Here is a 16,531-nt window from a genome sequence, read left to right on the forward strand (position 1 = left end):
TAACTATTAAAAAAAAAAAGGCATAAAAAGAACACCCACACATTTCTCCAAGCATTAAGCAATTTCAAGAATGATCACACCAGAACTGCAGCTAATCTACTGTCAGCCTCCGACAAAGTAAAACGAAGAAAAGAAATGCCCAGCAGTGCACACACGAACAACTCCTCTCCAAACGGAAAGCAACCTATCTGCAAAAGATAATCTCGGGTAAATTCACAACATCACATTCACCCATAGCAAAACATCTACAAAAATAAACCACTTTAATAAAATACTACCACGTGAAAGTTAGGGATTTTTGGGTCACGGGATATAAAGACCAAGCTGCTCATCCTGCAGGGAGGCACGGATTTCACCTTGTGCAGGGCAGTCGTCCTGGCCAGCTCGTTGGGAATATTCACCTCTGCACAGCACTGCTCACGCTGTGGCTGTCACACCAATTAACTCGGGGACATTGATGCTGGTGTCCTTGGTGCAAGATTGTCATCAGACAACCTTGCTTTCCATGCTGCAGTGCCCTAATTATTTGCCACAGGGACACAATTAGGGTTTTGCACTCCCACTGGGGCTGGATTACCTGGGTGCTCCATGGTCTCTGTGCTGTTCATGGCTGCAGGGGATTATGCCAGGCTTAGGAGCAAACCTGATCCGATTTTCCCATGGTTCTTCCAGAACAAGCAGGTTGTGAAACCATGAAGAAAGTGTGGCCGAAGGGCAGCAAGAGAGCTACACAGGTGGCAGAGGGGGCTGTTAAAGCTCGAGGAGCTCACAAGGACTCCGAAAGGTGCAATAAGCTTCACCTGATCTCGGGTGTAACTCCCTTCCCTTGCTTGAAGTTTTGCATGGTGGTTGCCATCCTAGCACTGCAGTGCTTGGAGATGATTTGTCTTCTAGAATGAGGTCGAGTCTCTCAGTTCCTCCTCTCTTCCCTTTCCTTTACATGCTCTTGGTTGACTATTATTAGATGTATGTGAGTCCCCTGAGAGGAGCAAGAGGGACGTGGCTTGATTGCTTCCACTCTCATGGATTGGCTAATTTTGCACAGTTACATGTGATGTCTGGATCTTTTCCTTTATGCCTTTTGGGGTTTGGGATTTTGGTTACAGCACTTCTGATAGGCATTTGTTAGGGCTGAGAAACAGAACAAATACAGAGGTGGAAAAAGTTTTCACCGCCTATGAAGTCACAAACAAACACACACACTGTGTTTCGAGAGAGACTCAAGAAACTATCCAACACATCTTCTTAGGACTCAAGACAGCCATGACAGCACATACAATATTTGCAATACTTGTTCATTCTAGATACATGAAAAACCGCATCAGTTCTGCTCTCCTTGTCCCCAACACTCTCCATGACCCATTAATAAAGCTTCCTCTTCATCAGCCTTACTTTTACACCTCTGCTATTTATTCAGGCTGCTATGCACACAGCACAGCCATATACTCTTTACTGTAAGGCATTTAAGCGAATTACAAACTATAATTCTTTAAGTACCTTCTCTCACTTTTACTATAAAGATATGGATTTATATATCCACACTACAGACTCACATAACGACAAAGTTCTACCTGGTTTGTTTTCAAATGAAACAACATTTTCCTTAAAAGGAAAGGAAAATAACTCTTATTTGAGAGTCTGCTGTTAGGTTTTGATTGTATTTCTTCAGGGTTTTAGCTGTTTGTTAGCGTACAGGCCCTGCTGAGAGTAGTCTCACTGTACGTAATGGACACAGACCAACTTTTTCTGTTTCTGACAGGTAAACCTATACTTCCCAAGGCATTGAGTGCTTTCTCTATTGTGTAGTTTTGTATTTTTGTTAACCCCTCCGCTTGGGAGATGTGAACTCTAGTTCTGCCTTGAAATACAGTTTGCACTGTACTTGGACTGGCTACTAAAAAACAGATGACCTCAGTTTAGCTTAAGAGATACGGTGGGAAAAAGAAAATGACCAAGAAATAAAGATTCTGTTTTCCTGCATTTATATTATCTTTTGCTTCTAATAAATATTCAAGTAAAATTGAATTTAACTTGAGCATTGTTTAAGCTTAACAGTCATTGGTTTATTGCAGCTACTTTCAGAGAATTTTTATCTTAAAAATCTCTGGCTTTACACCAAAAAACACTTCAACTTTCTTTTCCTTTGTCTTTAAGCTTATGAGTTGCTTGTGCAGTTGTTGTATGAAAGTAATTTTACATATTTTTCCCTCTTATAGGAAAACAGATGGAGAAGAATTTATCTGCAGTTGGGATTTGCTGCATATAATTTATTTCACAGGATCAAGTAAAAGATAACTGTGAGCTCATGCTAGCCAAGCTTCCAGGACACCATCACTTCCAAACTATATATATTCTTGAGATTATAGTCATGGAGAGACGTGGGTAGAAAGCCATTGAGGCTTTTTTCTCTTTATTTTTTTATTTCCATGAAGGCTAAATACTTCTCTGTAAATATACAGTACATTCCTTGTGCTCCCTCTTGACTGGGTGGCTCCCATGAACAGAAATAAATTTCGTATTCTATTTCCTAGCTTGCTGAAGCATTTGGTACTGAAGAAACAGTCCAAGCACCTAAAAGAGCTGCGCACGTTTCCATGGGGGACATGAAGTTGTGTAACTTTGCCATATGCCCAGATTATGAGCACAGGAGGGAAATCATCCCAACACCAGCTTGTTACAGAAGTGCCTTTCCTCAGTGGAAATTTTCTGGTATGTCCTATTGTTTTAGCAGTACATTTTATTACTTTTCGTTAATACGGTAGGAAAATCACATTGCTTCCAGAACACGTTGATGCTAGTCAGGACGCTCTTGAGGCTAACAGTGAGTCAGGACTCTGGATTCCCACCAAGCTTCCCTGCCATTGAGCTGCATTCGCTTTTCCTCCTCCTTAAGGAACCAAGTTTTATTGGTCTCCTTAGCTTTGGATTAACTTACATCATACCTTTTCACAGTGTATATATTCCAGCGGAGGAATACAAACAGTATCATGCAAATTAATGCTCTAATCAAATTAAAAGGTTGAATGACATATATAGAGCAGTGTGGAAAAGAGGCTCTGCGCTGCAACATGAGAGCTCCCATTATGTGCCTTACAAATCACTCATCCACAGTGCATTTAGGGAGTGATAAAGCCAAATTACACTTGTGAGTCAAACGCTGAAAGAGTCGTGACAGAAAGCTGTACAGCGAGCAGACCATCCCTTCCCACGCGTTTTAACACAGTTGGGCACAACACTAAGGTACAGAGGACACACTAGGGAAGGAATCAAAAGGGTTTTCTTTGGTCAGTGGTGCAAACGGGAGATGGAGGTTCAATTCCAGATAATTTTCAAACTCCCCTCACACCCTTTTCTGGCAGCTCCAGGACAGGAGCCTTACCTGGGCAATAGCCTACAGAGCGCAGCGGCGGTGGCTGTCACGGCCTGCGACAGTGGGATGTTGTCACCTTCATTTCTTCTCTCTGACCAAGAAGATCCCCTATATAAAAAAAAGCAGTGCATATTATGGTAAAAATGTAGGATGAAATACGGCCAGCCCAAGCTTTATGATAGGCTAGTGTCTCTGAATGCCACCTCAGTGCCAAGAGTGCTGTGATAACTCCTCTCTCCCCCAAACCCTTCTCGGAGGGTTTCACTTCACAGCACCACATTCATCCTGTGGCTCCACTTGCTTTTCTTTGCTTTTCTTATTTTCTCCTGGTCCTGCGGGCAGGGTCACTGACTGCCTTCATCAGATCTCACACCCTACTGAAAAGTAAAACACACCATTTCACAGACTAACTCTCCCCTGCGCTGGCTGGCATGAGAGTCTTCTCAAAGAAACCAACTTCAGTAAGACCTGAGTGGTTCAGTTCAGGAAGAAAGGGAGGCCAAATATCTTTCTAATCACAAACCTTTGCCTCACGGGGTCCGAATCCTTGCTTTAAGGACCACATCAGAAGATTTATGAAGTCTGCTGCTTTGTTCCCACTTTTAGGAACCACTCCAAGTTACACTGGAGTCAATAGGAGCCCTTTCATTGCCACGGATGGGCTTTGGAGCAGGTCCATAGAGAATGTTACTTTTCTGTGATAAAGAGAGACAAGCACTGAACATGCTCAGCATTTCCACTGATGCTCAGATAGGGTGGAAAGTGTTTCTTTACGGATGAACAATCACCCGGCACAGGCCATAGAAACACTAACCAGATGCAGCACTTACCCAGGTCATCTTTCTGTTATTCAAAGCAAGGCAGCAGAGCACTAAAGACACAGCTTTAGGAACATTTCAAGATAAACTTGAATAATCACTGGGATTATTCACTTTCACAGCTAGACTCTTACAATGTTGAGCCCAAAGTCTGACTTTTTCCCTTGGTCAGACAATCAGATTCTTCACAAACCAACCTTTGCAGAGTTCATTACAAATTACTGCCATGTTACCTTAATGTTACCTTTTTACTTTCCTTTATAGACCAAATACAGTTGTTTGAAAGCCCTTGAATGACATCAGTGTTTTTGAGGTGTGAAAACCAGATCTGTGATATGGCCGTAAACTTGGATCCTTGGACGCCCAGAGATGCCCAAGATGTGACACCTGAGCCACAATGAGTAATGATGATGGACTTTTTTATGGTGTTTTATAAAGGCCCATTTAATATTAACTCACTGTACACTCACCAGTGCCTCCATTTGCTAGAAGACAAGATGCTACCTGTTCCCTGCCAAACCTGTTAGTAATCTCAATGCAAATAACGCGGCTTTAACTGGGCAGTAACGTCCCCCTGAGACTCCAGATTATGAAAAACGCTCCCTACCACCAGAGCCACAGCAGAGCTGCTCTGCTTGCAGCCAGGAAGGTTTCGAGCCCGTGCTGGGGGACCCACGTTGGCGAGGAATGGAGCTGGCTCCGCAGGGCTGCCTGCAGACTCCAGCACCCCGAACCACGTTATCCCCACGAGCCGCCTGCTCCCGGCAAGGACCTCGGGTTGGATCAGCGATGCTTTTGCTGCTGTAATAAGGATCAGAAGCCCTTCCCTGGTGGAAGCATCAAGTCACCAGAGCAGCAGCTGGGCCCGTCGCCGCATTTGGCCGGCTCATAAAGAACCGCTAGCGTTTCCATCGCTGTCACCGCTACGTGCCTTAGGTGTCCCCGCTCTCAGCTTTTGCACGCTGACAAAAAAGGTGCCGGTAAGAGGAACCTTAATTAGTATAGGGGGAGAAAAGACACCGAGTCGTCTGTGGGAGCACTGCGGATGGCTCGGCTCGTTTGCTCCCGGCAGGAGCAGGCAATCAGCACTTACTTCCTTGAAAACGGAGGTGCGCTGCGCCGAATGTTCCCTGAGACGAACGCCGGCCCCCGCTGGATCACGCTGGTCTGCTCTCTTGTTGGAGCTGTTTGTCTTTGGTTTTCAACTGTCTCGTCATGATATATGTGCACCGCACATACCATGGCCTGTCGGGCTAGATCAGACTGCAACTTGTCACATGCAGCAGCAAATTAAGACAGTATGAGTGAGCTGCAGACACGTATCCCGTGACATGGGGAAGTTAATAAAACTTAGTTTGGTGGAAAATAGTTTGGTGTGTAGTAAGCATCCTTTGGATCATGTTTCCTGCTCTCTTGGCTGGATAAATCATTCTTTTTAATGTGCCCAATTTGAAATTGAAAAGGTAATTATACTTTTTAGAAGTATTCTTTTAAACGTTCCTATATGTGGCTCCCTTTGTTCTCTCAACAGAAGAATCCGCCACCGTCCTCTTTGCAAAATTATTGCAACTTGCATTTATTTTATCACTTATTTGGCGTTATTTGAAGGCACCATTCGGACTTAACAGAAGATGAGCCAGCTCTTGATAACTGACTGAAGCCACCTTGGCATTTATTAAGAGGAAGAGGGAGAAGCACATTTTGGACTAATACAAGAACCATCTGAAATTCTTGCCCAGATCTGTGTCCAAACATCACCTTGGCATTTCTTTGGTCTTGTGACGTTTCCTGTTGTCCCCTGTATGCTCTTTCCTGCTTTTGGTGAGAGGTGTTCAAGAGCTGCATGAAACAAGTCCTCTTCCAGCCCCAGCTCTTCCTGCAAATGCAGGCACGTATTGGAGACAGTCTGGGGTGCAAATCACAAAGGAAGAAAAGGCTTGAATTCGGGGCCCCAAAGCCTGGGCTCTGCCAGACTCTCCCAGTTGGGCTTTCTGTTGTTTTCCTAGGCTTCAGTGCAGCAAGTGCAGAGCCCCATGCTTATCCTCAAGCACGGGTAGCTTGATGCAACACAACAGAAACCTAAGGGCTGTTGCACTGTTTGGGCTGGAGCAATCTGAGTGTTGCTCCCCAAAGACACCTGCTTTGGTGTGACAGCCATAAAACTCCCTGAAAAGTTTCATTTGGGATCAATCCAGGGTGTTTTGATTGATCTATAATGGAAATTTTCATTTTATTTACATTTTTTAAACCAAATGTTAAACTACCAACAGACCTCAAGCCCTTGTTGAAAAAAAAGGTATTTCAAAAATGTCAAAATGAAACTTAGAGCACTGACAATTCCCCTTCATAGTGAGAAGTTTATTATTCCCTTCATCACATTACTCTCAAAATAATCCTCAACAATAAAAAAAGGTTAATTCTGTTAAGTAACTTCTTAATAAAAGGTCAAAATGACATGATTTATTTGAAAACATTGAAGTGAAACACTTAAACTTTCCTAAGAAAAGAAATTCACCCATTTCTCTTTCTGACAAAACTCTTCATTACATTCAACCTGGATTTGTGAAGTGTTTTTCACTTTAAACCGCACTTTTTGGCAAACATAATGTATCTCGAAAAGATTCCACCCGCTCTGTTGAACCTGGCACATGCTTGCATACTTCTCTGAATAAGAGATTTCATTCTTTAAACTGGGGATAATAATAAACGCCCTCACCAGTGGAGAAAAATCTATAGGCTGACTTGTTACTCTTCGTAGTAGATAAAGGGCTATGGGAGACACCACAAGTTTCAACTTCCCAAGGTATCACTCTTGGCAACGAAGAGAAGTCTATTGGATTTTAATGGAAACTTAGCAGGGAAGAGTTTCTTGGTGCAGGAGATCTGATCTTGCTCATATTCAGGTATCACCCACCAGCATCTTGCTTATCCTGTCCTCTTCCCGACCAGGAGGGAACTTCATCACTGAACTGGGCAATGAGGTGGCAGAACATTTTGGGTGGAATTTTCCTGTTTTGCTGTATGTGACATGTTTGAGACCGCGTTTTGCTGCAGACTCGTAGCCGATGGCAGTGGCAGGCCAGATGAGGCTTCACTGCAATGTGGAGCAAACGTACGCAGAAAGAAAATGGATAAAACATTAAAATGACAGCTTGCTGAGGTAGCTTTTTGTCAGAGCAGCTTTAGCAGCATCACAAAGTGACGTGCGTCGCTGACATTGCTCGCTGTGACGTGGTGAAACAAAATCAATGCCCGCTTTGCCCCGCTCGACCAGGACTTGCTACATGCACAAAATTTCCAAAGCGGCTCCCAACAGGTGTGCCAACAAAACCGTGAGCGCACCGGGAGATGTGTCTATACGGGGTGCTGGGACCAAACGTCTCATCAAACTTTGTCGCGCTGCATTCAGCGCTTTGATGGATGAGCCGTGCGCTGCAGCCCGCGTCCAGCGCCGACTCTAAAACGGCTTTGTGCCCCATGCGATGTGACAGCGGAGCTGCAGGAAACCGTGTCAGAGCGAATCAAAAATCCTCAGGGCCGGGAGGAGGGTAAGCGTTTTGGGCAAAAGCCTGGCCTCAGGAAAAGCGCCGGCAAGAGCTGCCTGCTGCAGCACCACGGTGCCACCCTGGACCTGCAGCCGAGTCGGTGGCTCCTCAGCAACGTGAACACCCAGTACACCAGGCTTTATCTTATAAATACGCGCATTTAGCTTCTGAACATCATTTCCAATAAGCTTTTGTTTAGCTCACAAAGGTCAATGAACGTAATTCCAGAGCTCCTGGATCAAGTTTTCTATAGATCCCTCTCTCTAATGCATCAGTCTGTCATGAACTACCCACATCTTCAATTTCCACTTAATTCCCTTTGAAGTTACCTGTATGTCCAAAGTTAAGCCTCTTTTTTTTTTTTTTTTTTTTTTTTTTTTTTAAATCTTTACAGTATCAAGGACAGTTTTTCTAATTCTCCATTGAGCTGATGTGGTAAGAGCAATAAGGAAGAGCTGTGATGTAGGCAGAATTACATGTCATGTTCTTCCTTAGAACTGCTGCTTTTCAATGGTGGTACAAAAAAATCCTGTCTGCAGGGAATCTTGCAGTGGTTAAAATATGTATTTTAATTTTCTCCATTTCTTCTACTCAAACTGAACTAACAGGAACAACACATATACTACAATTGTGCATTTAAGAAGAGCAAACGTACAAAAAGTCTGTGGAGGGTGCTGGAAAAACAAGCACTTGTTTTAATCACTATAAAAGTATTTTTCTCAAAGGCTAAAAATGGAAAATATTCACATGCTAATTACCACAGGATGTGCAAACACAGAAAGGCTTTTTTTTTCCTCCTATGTTTTCAGAACCTTTACGAGAAATGTTGTCACTTTACTCATGTATATCATGAAATTCTAAAATTTACATTCCTCCTGGTTCCAACAAGATTATTTTATCGTCTCCAGAAGGAAATAATAAATGCCCATAAATGCAATAAAACCTGCTTGCATAACATGTTATTTTTTTAAAAGAAAAAGATAACTTATCTTGGCTGCTACCAAGTATTTAAGTCATCGTTGTTTCTAGCGTTCACTCAAAGCTCAAGGCCTTTGCTGGGAGCGTGCAGACGCGTACGCCGGGCACTCGCCCCACGGCAGCGACAACACAACCACTTTCTGCAGTTGGAACCGGGGATGAAAGGGCAAGAAAGGGCTTAAATGACAGTTCCTAATCTCTCAGATCCACAGACAAAAGGCAGAAGCAATCCTCTATTAAACTGACAAGTTTTTGCAAGTTCTTGTCAAAACGTCACCAGGGCTTTCCATGCTAACGTGCTGCTCTGCTGGGCCAGGTGCTTCCCTGCTGCTTCCCTTGCGGCAAGGCGACCCACGCGCACGCGTCTCCCCAACGGCCACTTTTAGCAGGGGAAATCTAGGAGAAAGGGGACATGCCATGGATAAATACACACAAAAACAAATAGACAAACGATCGGAGCGCAGCGGTTTGCTGGAAAAGTACAAAAAGACCTTTTTGCTATCTGAGTAGGGAGCATTTTGCTCGTTTTGGGATAGCAGGAAGACGCACATTCGCTTGCACGCAGCCTGTGTCGTGGCTGGGATGGGATGGCACCCCAAAGACACGCGACACCCCATCCCACAAGCACTGAAAAGAGTTGATGAAAAGAGGGATGAAAAGAGTTTGGTGGGAAGGGGACAGGATCTAAACGCGAGCCGAGAGCAACAGCGCAGGGAAAGCACGACACACACCAGTCGTGATGCGGATACGCGAGGGAAAAGCCCCTTCACTTGTGCCTCCGCCTCCGGGCTGTGCAAGCGGAGCTCGCGGGAGCGCAGCCCCAGCCGGGACCGCGGCGGGCGCTGCCGCCGGGCGCACGGAGCCGCGGCCCCCGCACCGGCCGCTCGCTTGCGCGAACCCGCCGCTCCTCGGGCCGCTCACGGGATGATTATCATTATTATTATTACTAGTATCATCCTCAGGCAGCGGCGCGGGGCGGGCGCTGCAGCCCGGCCGGGCATTGGGCCGCCCGCGTAGCAACAGCGCGAGCGGGGCCAACCGCGGGCCGCTCGCCGCCGGGCCGCGCGCCAGCCGCCCGTGCCAAGCGCCGCTGCCAAGAAAACAAACAAGGGCACTTTTTAAAACGCCAGAGCTAAAGGTTCCTTTTTTTTCTCCCCCCTTTTCTCCTTTTTTCCCCCCCTTCCTCCTGCAGCGCTGCTCGCTGGTGGCCGGTGCTCTCCCGCTGCCCCTGTCACTGCTCTTGCAGGTTTTGGAGCTGCTGCCCCGTTCGGTGCACGGGGCAGTTTCGGGCGCCCGCACGCAGCTCTGCTCTGCACGGGGGCTGCAGGTTCCCTCGCTTCTTTCCTCTGGGAGCCATCGCTACCACGCACATTAGCCCTGAAATCAGCTCGTTACTGCTGCGTGTTTATGGAACTTACATAATTTGCCATCTATGTCATTCTCTCATCCTCAATCCCATTTTTTTCCAAATCTACTAAAGACGTGGAATAAGGAGCACAGAGGATTAAATTCACAAAAAGTGGCTTGTAGCTAGAAATCCTTTTTTTTTCTGCAGAGAAATAAGAAAGGATTTTGGAATCCTCCTTTCCTTTTTATTATAGGCATATTTTTGTGTTAGATTTTTAATGTAGTCTTTCTTATATACTAGCCTTCACAATTGCCGAAGTTGAGGTAAGAGCCAAACTTTTCTGAACAGCAATCTAGGCTACAGCTTTTACCAGCTGCGACCTCTCTAGGTCTGTACGGTGACATAAAATCCCTTCTTTCCTGTGCAGGAGGAAAGCGCTGAGCTCAGAGCTCGCTCCCAAGAGATGCCAAGTGTCTTCAAGGGCCTTAGTGCCTCCCCAGGCAGCAAGCTCTCGCCCTGCATCTTGACTGTTTCTGTGCTACAGGAAAGATAAAAAATAATAGAATTGAGTTTTCAGTTGCTGTTGTTGCCATTGCTAGAATACAGCTCAGCATGAGGTGAAGCCAAGCAGGAGCTCTTGGGAAAGGCTAAGTACTGAGCTGAGAAGGGCCTAGCAAGGCCGGGACCGCAGCCCTCTCCTCATGCAAGTCGTTCCATGGATTTCTTCATGGGGAAGGCGAGCGGGGTCGGGCCTTTATTTACACCCAGTAGCACCTCTGAAGGTTAAAGGATGTCACTAGCAGTCCGGATCCTCTTTCACTTCCTGCCTCTGCCTCTGATTTAGTGGGCAACCTTGGGTAAATCACTTAACCTCTCCAAGATCAAGTGTACCCAAGTGCTAGTGTGTCTGGAGCCTCAGCAACGTGTGAAGAGCTTTGAGGTCCTCGGAGGAAAGGAGTAATGTACCTGCAAATTATCCATGTAGCCACTTTCAAAGAGATAAATGTAAGTTCTTGGCCACATGCCAATCTCAGGTCTGCATAACTGTGGTTATACCCCAAACTGCCCCGTTTACATAGGAAAAATAGGCAGGAAAAGAGGTTGAATGAGCCTTTCAACCAGAAATTGCAGTCAGATCTCCTGAGCTACGGAGCTGGACTTGGGCCATGCTGCGAGGGGCACTTCTCTTTCACACTTGATCCATGGGGAGATATTTGTCTACAACTGCGAGCTGAAGTTAGGCATGCAGGTTACAGATCTAGTAGCCACATGCACTATTTGCTTTCTTAAAGTAGCCAAACAACCTGTGTAAATAAAGCTGGACCAGGAAAGATTTTCTGAGCTCAGCTTCTGAGCAGCTAAGCAGCACGATGACAGCAACGCGTGTGGCTGTGACCAGGCTCTCTGTCCTAGGCTGGACTAGGAAATGCAGAGGTACAAAACTGCACAACAACAGGAACCATATAAAAAATGAGAGTTTGGGTAAAGGTTCATTGCAAGGAGAAATGGGAAGGGGTTTCCTTTTTATCTGTACTGGTTCTGCTTATCTTTTACTAGAGTTTATTTTTAGTGATGAGGAAGGAATGAGAAATCCATTTTGTTTTGTTCATGATACAGCAACATTCACAACCTAATAACTCAGAATAACATCCCTTCTGCCCTAAAGAAAAAATCTGACAAAATTAAACCAAGACTTTATCCAGAGATTGTTCAATTCAATAGTAGCTTTCCACCCAACTGAAGAGGCTTTGGGTAAGACCTTCATGTGGGAACCCAACGAATTGAAGCAACACAATAAATGCTTGCTATGTATTCGGGGCTGTGGTCTTCATTATTCTGCCTTCATTACCAAGCTAAGTATTATATAGCTGCCTGGGAATTTCCAGGGCTACAAAAGAGGACAAAACGCTGTGGCACTTGAGGACAGTTGGAGCAACCAGGAGGCCTTGAGGCCTCGGCCAGGCTCAGGGTGCCCTGCCACGTTTGCACAACGTCTTCCTCAGCGAAGGCTTCCCCGCCAGCGCGCTGCTCCCTCCACGAGCCTCGACAGCATCTGAATCTGTGTGCTTTGCTATGGGGTACATACATTGTGCCAGCCATCCCTATATGCCCATAATTGGTTTTATAATGCTTGGTTACAGTAGGTCGCGTAATTTGCCAAGAACTCGATATGAATGCATTTCACAACACGCTTTATATAATCCATTATTAAAGAACATAGTTGCATCTGTAATTATGTTTGCAAATGCATTTTACTGAGTTCTGCACAAAAGTATGCCGTAGTGAAACCTGCTCCTAGGCTGCACGAGTATATACACCTTGCTCCTTTCTATAGAAATCTTCTCTCTGTATAGATAACACTATAAAGGGGGAAGTATAATATTTAGCCTTGTTTTCCAATCAGAGTTCATCCCTTGATTCAAACTTCCCTACACATGAGGGAAATTAAGTCCTTGTTAGAATCTGGTTGTTTTTATCTGCTTTGGTTCTAAACTACAAAAGTGACTCCATAAATTCCAGTCTGAGACTGGTCAAATCTTCCTGGGTCTCCTCCATCAGCGATACTGCTGAGAGAGGCAAAAATTGCATTTTGTAGAGGCTTATGTTTGCAGAACCCACCCGGGCAAACAAGCTGGACCCTACCGCAGCATGTGCTACAAGTGCCAAATACACTGTGATCTCCCAGGCTCTTTGGCCCTGCACGAGCCAGAGAGAACCTGGCTCGTCACGTCCTGGACTCTGAGGGACCAGCAGCAGCCCTGGGAGGCAGCAGCCCCAGTACTGATTGAGCTCAGCACACAGCTTGGCCTCGAGCCTATGGGTTTCCCACAAAGTCTCTCCTGCTCACAGTTAATTTGCAGCAGGGAGCTCTCACAGCAGCAGCATCTTTTCTCATCCTGCCTTTCCAACAAATGCCCTTTCAGCCAGGGTTGATCAGTTCAGCTGCAGCTTAAGTCTAAAACCACCAAAAGCCCTCACACATATAGGGCAAATATACTATCATTCTAATCTGTTGGGAAACACCTACCTGTTGTACTGAAAAAATAATAGTCCTGTGAGTTTTGGTGCATTTTTTTTTCTCCCTTGCATCGAAATACAGTAGAAATGCGTTAAAAAAACTTGGACAACATGAATTAATTATAGTTCCAGCCTTTCTCCATCTATGGTGAGTCTGCTCCTTCCCTCCCAGCCCCCCAAGGACTTGCATTGTAAAACACTCCCTCTAATAGGTTTTATCTCATTCAGTCTTGCCTCCAGTTTCTGCAGCTCCTCTAGCGAATATTTGTCTTTTCTACCTGCTGCCCAGTTAAATCAGCCTTGGAGGCAGCGACATATGCCAGACCGCGGGGGCTGTCACTTGAATTCCCTGTGCTCGTATTTTTCTCCTCCTCGTGGGGAGCTGGGGGCAGATGTTTGGAGAAGGGACCCCTTTGCTGCCTGGCACACTCAAGTCCTGACGTTAGCTGCTAATTACTGGGGCTGAAATCCTGGCCTTCGCTGACAGTACCCAAACAGGCGGCTTCTCCCAGGCGCACTTGAACGCAGGTGCTAGACATTAGAAATGAAGGTTTGGGCTCCACCACGGAACATTTCTGGAGCAACTCTTCCAGCTTAACCTCAGCTCTCGTGTCTGATTCCTGCCTGAAGGTGTCGGCCTCCAGCAAGCGCGTGTGTAAAGCTAGCTGGGCTCCTGCCCTTGAGCCTTTTGCAAAGGAGTGATTTTTCCCACGTGGAAGGGGGAGACAAAGTCCCAAGCAGCTGTGGCCTTCCCGCTGTGTTGCAGAGATCGTGATGGGCCTCAGGATAGAGCCTGTGTGGGGCAAATCCTGGCTGGGTTACCAGAAGCTCCAGGCAAGGGGCCCTGCTGGCTCTGGAACCACAGCACGTTGCAGACAAGCCAACAGAGGCACATTCTGCACCTTCGCTCTCTCCAAGAGGGAAAGAGAAGTTGATGTCCCCTTCCCTTTCTCACAGGTGTGCTCTCCTTAATGCAGGTTCCCATCAGCTAGCGAGACTTTATCTTGCTGGATATATGTCTCAAAAACCCTTTGAAATTGATAGAAATTTCTCCCTTAACTTCAAAGGGTCTTGATGGGAACCTGAACTTGAGAATCTTCCTGGGCCCAAACTCCCATGTCTAGCTGGCTTCTTAGTGGTATCAGTAATTTTTCACCCAACGTGACTAGGAGAACACCTTTCTACTGTCTTTTTTTTTTTTTTTTTTTTTTTTTGAGTAAATCCTAGAGCTTCTGATGTTTCACTAAAAGAATTCAGCTCCATAAAACCTTCTTCTAACTCTGACACCATAAAAAGCACTCTAATCTAAGTCTTCCTCAGGTCTGGGGAAATTTATGGCTGAACCAGGGTGATGGATCAAAATAACCATGGTTTATAAATGGACTACCAGCTTGGGTTTTAAACAGAAATGTATCAGGAAAATATTAGAAGGTAGAAAACAGACAAATCACTGATTAACATAGGCACAATATAAAAAAAAAAAAACACTTTTCTTTTGCCTTTACACCACTATTCCCCTACATCCAGAGCTGGAGACATCCTTACAAAAAGCCATTCTAGAAGTACTAAGGCCTAGTTGTTTCTTTCTGAAAAGATGCAGCTCCTAGCACTACACCTCCCTCTTCCAGACAGAACTTAACACCATCACTAAACAGACAATGATATAACACACATTTCTAAGTGAGAGTGTCCAGGGAGAGATAAATTGAAGGTTGGGGTTTTATTTACATTAATAATGCATATAGAAAAGCTATTTGAAAATAAGAAAGTGATACATTTTATGCTGTGCTGCTTGTGGGGCAGCAATGGAAAGAGGAAATTTAGTTTTTTGCTTTTGTGCCAGCTAAACACTGGGTCAAGGTGACTCCTATTGTACGTTAGAACCTCCTACACACCTGCCTGGTATCGCCCCAGATCCTCTCCCGACCTTAGTCATTTCTCCAAGCACATCATAGGGGTGAGTGCGAGAGAGAAGGTGCAGAATTGCTCATCCCCTCCCTAGGATGGCCTGGGGAAGGACACGGGGACCCTTTCCGCTCCTTTGGCCCCATCTCCTGATCATCCTGACAAACTTTGGGGGCAAAACTGTACTTAAGGATGCAGCTGTAAATTGTGAAGGGAAATGGCTGGAGTAGCATTTCAAACCCTCCCTGGCAGGGGTTTATTTTAGGAGCGCTCGATCCACCCGGGCAGTGCAGAGCCCCGGCACGAAGGCGAGCCCAGAGCAGAGCCAGCCGCCCCCTCTGCAAGAGGGGCTGCTCGCACGGGCGCGTGGGCACTGCTGCCGTGACACCAAACTGCCGTGACACTCGGCGAGACCTCCTAAGGGACACGCATGGGACGCTGCCTAACCAAGAAAGGGGACAGGCGTCCCAGAGTCCCAGTGTGGAAGCAATTAAAGGAGCCCCTGAGCCACGTGTGGCTGTGCCTTAAGAAATTAGCGTGATTCAGAATGATTTGGGCAAAGGAATATTTTCCTTTAAGGTTTCTCCCTGGGCTGTTCTCTGTGCAGAGAGTGGGAGAGGAGCGTTTCCCAGTGCTGTTGCAAAGGTGAACTTTGCCCAGAAAGACGAAATCTGAGCCCACTGCAGCCACCTCAGGGCATTCCATGAACCAAAATGAAAAATTAATTAAGAGGGTGAATCATTTTCTGAGACTTATTCAGTTTTGTGCAGCTTCAGTTTTCATCTTTTCTGTCTGAGGGGAAGCTCTTGATCCAAAGCAGTGTTTATAGCCATGTTTCCATAGAGCCCTGGCTTGCACAGCAAACTTGTGGGAATGACCTGCAGGACCTGTTTAGAGACCTCCATTACAGGGCCTCTCATTTTCTTGGATGATTATCATAGGTGTCAAATAAAGCTAGATTACCTGTTTTATGTCTCAGAATGATAAGCAAGCCAAAGCAAGTCATTTGGCTCATGCAGTTATACAGGTAAACCTAGATATATGCATACATACATTATTTCAAGCACTCACTGCAATCTTACAGCCTTTCTTGCTGAGATTTCGAAATCCTTTTGTTTTACCAAAACGTCCCTCTTGGCAAGTTGCTGCTGGAACGCTGGCTTCCATGGAGGAGCCAAAGAGCTGCAGGAGCTAAAGAGGACGGAGCGGGCGCAGCAAGCTGGGCTGCAGGGAGCAAGACGCCCTTCTTGCAGGGGTCCTCCCGCACGGATCCGCGCCGCGACCAGGCTTGGCTGGGCCGCGGTGCTGCGACGGGAGAAGCGTGTGCTGACAGAGCTCGCTGCCGGGAAGCGCCCGCTTCCTGGCACGGGTGCTGGCCAGCGCTGGGAGCCCTCCCCTTGCACAACCTCCGCGCCTCGCCACCAGCGCAGGGCGAGCTGGGGAGGAGCGCGTGAACGCTGCGCTTGCTGCGAGGGAAGGCAACGCGCCGCCCGCCCCGGCTCCGGCTCCGGCTGTCCCTGCCGCACGCGGCTCCTCCTCCCCGCGCCGG

Source organism: Nothoprocta perdicaria, unplaced genomic scaffold, assembly GCF_003342845.1.
Source record: "Nothoprocta perdicaria isolate Ctin4 unplaced genomic scaffold, notPer1 scaffold_18, whole genome shotgun sequence".
NCBI lineage: Eukaryota > Metazoa > Chordata > Aves > Tinamiformes > Tinamidae > Nothoprocta > Nothoprocta perdicaria.